Source organism: Girardinichthys multiradiatus, chromosome 23 (assembly GCF_021462225.1).
Source record: "Girardinichthys multiradiatus isolate DD_20200921_A chromosome 23, DD_fGirMul_XY1, whole genome shotgun sequence".
Lineage (NCBI taxonomy): Eukaryota > Metazoa > Chordata > Actinopteri > Cyprinodontiformes > Goodeidae > Girardinichthys > Girardinichthys multiradiatus.
Window position 1 is genome coordinate 43689835 of NC_061815.1, and position 3508 is coordinate 43693342.

Below are 3508 nucleotides of genomic sequence, written 5' to 3' on the forward strand. Positions count from 1 at the left end.
CCAGACTGGCCACAGCGTTAGAAAGTAAGAAAAAACTGTTCTTCACTGGCTTTTCTTTCACATCTCATGATTTTCCTTCATTTGATCAACCTTTCTGACCTTTATTTACTTTTTAGCTAATTGAGCTAAAGCTAATTAATAGCAAATGAATCCAGTTGAGATAAAAAAAAGGATGATTTTTACATTTCATTATTTTTCCAAAAACTTTTGTTAATTATGAGTAGTTTAACTAATAGTTGTTCCTCACTATATATTAGCAAGCTCTTCTAAACAATCAGCTGTATGTATTTTACCAATATTGATATGTTAAAGTCAAAAATAGCCTGACAGTCATGCAACAAATCTGAAAGTCTGATTTTGGATTTTTGAAAAAGCAAATCTGTAATCCTGTAATTTTTTTTTTGGTTCTAATTTAGCTTTGTAGATCAGTTTGTTGCAATAAAATTGAATTTGTTTAAAGACGATCCCGAAAGGATTCCAACTTTTTGCTCCTCTAAAAATTATAGTTGTGTACAGTAAATGAATTAACGATTCTCCTCAAAACTGCTATCAAGTAAATGAAACCAAACATAAAACTTGTCTACCAGAGGTTCCCCGTCAAAGCTTATTTTTTAATCTGCAGGAGCATCTGAACTACTCACCCTTATTTATTTTTCTCTTTCAATTTAACTGTAGATTGAAGATTTTCTGTCAGTGTTGGAATGTCTCAGATCGCAGCTTAACCAGGTTCAGGTTGTAATATTGAAGTCATAGTAAAGCCCCAACACACTAACACAGTCACCAAGTATGTGTTTAAGTAACTCTAGTGAGGTGAAGACCATTTGCTTCCAGGCAGCAATAAAACAATTTTATGATCCAGCAGTAGAAGGTTTAATCTCTTCGTGTTGGAAAGGTTTCCGTTCCTCTGATCCATTTTCATCATTTCCAGCAGGATGAAGATTTTCCATCCTCTGGTTTAATATAAAGCAGTCGGAAACCCTTATAGACTCGGAAGTTTATTGAACCCCAAAAAACGTCATGTTTGCTTCAGGTCATCAGGGCGCTGATGGACCGCAGTGTTCCCGACAGCATACTTTGCTTTAAAACAAAAAAAAAAAATCAAAGAATGTGAAGAGTCTTATGTAAATAAATATAAATGTATATACAAAGGGTTAATAATATTAATAGATGATTACTGATAAAAATGCTTATGTTATAAGGATAAATCACAAAATGACAGTTATTATAGATCGTTTGTGATTGTCTTGGCTCATATAACAAACTTAAATTCAACAAAAGCTCAGGATCTATAAAAATGCTGGAAATATCCATGGTACTTAAAGGAAAACTGACAGCGTGATTTTTTTGCTTGTCAATAGAAGTAATTATGAAGTGACGGACGGTAAATGAACTATTAAATATCTCCCTTTATAGACAAAAGTACAAGTTTATTCAATATTGCTATCAAATATATTCAGTAATATCAGTTTAAAAAACAAAGGAGCACTTTTTTGCTTTTCTACAGGTTGGTAATCTAACAAATCTTATCTATAGAAGCAGTGTTTTATGCAGATAAGATAGAAATGTAGCAGAGACAATATTGCAAAATGTTGAATAAGAATAAATGAGAATATAAAATAAAGATAGGAAAGTAGAGTTATGTACAAAATCTTTTGTCATCAATTAAATCATTTAGAAAACAGGTTGATTTACACATTATACTGTTATATATTTTTTTTACCAGTAAAAAACCTTTATTTTTACATTTAATGATAGCTTATTTGTTTGGAAACATCTGGAATAATTACATAAAACCTGATTTATTTGTTCATTAAATTAGCTAAAACTCCATTGGAAGCTTAATGGTGTCAAGTTGGAGATTCTAGCAAGATCATTTATATACATAGGAAACAATAGAAGTCCCAATATGGATCCTTGAGGGACACCATAGTTTGTTATATTTTTCATGACTGAAAGGCATTCCAAGAATCATCGCTCTTGATTGAAAAGATAATTGCTGAGCCACTTATGAACATTGCCATGAAAACATTATCTATACAATTTACAAAGCAAAATACTGTTATGAAGGCTTTTAAATGATCTAAAATGTTCCTGTCCTCCACTGTGTTATTCTTAGGAGAAAGTAAGAAATCCTGGCCCAATCCAGTCAACACAGCAGGGAAGGATACATTTCTGTTGTTGTCTTTGAATGTTTTAGAGGAACCCCTCTGTGAGAATAGACGGTTTTCTCAAACTAAGTGGATTTGCTTCAGTTGGGACTGTTAAACGCTGCAAAGATAAAAGTCTGCAGTAAACAAACAGATCTGGCTCCCATATGGTGCGGCTGCTGCTGTTCACATGGAAAACTGCTCCCTGGGAATCTCAAATATTTCCTCCGGTCGCGCTTTTGGTGCCAACCATCCAGAAGTGGAGAAGTAGAAGTTTTTTTTTTTTTCTAAACATGCTTCCTAACATGAAGTTAAGACAAACATATGAGTAAATATGTAAGAGGGGAAAATCAGGTCACATCCAACGGAATCGGGTCTTTTTTCACAGACTTTCTGCGGATCTCAAAGCTGTTCCTCTGGTGGTGCCAGACGCTTGTTTTGACATTTCAGAACCTAAACTCAGAAGGTCAAAATGCATCAATAACTTGTCTGAGTGTCATATCAAACAGCAAATAAATGAGAACGGTTCTTCCAGCTAAACATGAACTCAAATTCTTTACGTGGTGCAGGCCTGAAAACACCCTCCGCTCTGATGTGTTCAGGGCTTTTAAGTCGCCATTTGTCCACACAGCGGTGCTTTCACAGTCACTGCAAAAACAAAACAAGCGCTATAAATAAGCTGCAGTTGATTCCATTTTATCTGCAATGGGCTTATTTACCATTGGGGCACAGACATACTCTGCCTATTTTCAAATTTTTCTAGTTTGGCTAATCTTCCTGTGGCCTATCCATGAGACGCATTGTTCAAAACACAACTGAATTATAGCACCAAAACACCTTTATATTCTCAAGGCTCTGCAACTCTTTTCTGTGCAGGAGATCTTGGAGATGTCTCAGGTGACTGTACAGTGAGAAGTGGTCCTAATCTTTGAGGACTTCATACAGTTATATACACAACACTTTTCTACCTGCAGTTCAACCGTGGATAATTGGTAATAATCCATTGCTCCGATGATTTGGTTGGACGTGATGTGACAAACAGGTTCAGATCATTCCAAACCAGCAGATACAAGATACTGTGCATGTACAATGTAAAAGTTCTATACAAACTCTTGATATTTCACTTTCAAGCAGTTAACCCTTGAATATTATATATATCAAGTTCCCCTTTGGACATTTGCTGCTTTTTCGCTCATATTTAGTCGACTCCGTGTCCGACCACAACAGCATAATTTTAATGTGAAAAGATGAAATATATAAAAACTAAATAAGAACAGAAAACATAAAAAATATATAACATAGTGTAGTGTTAGGAAATGCACACAAACTTGACTGAACATGCTTATTCATGCAATACTTAA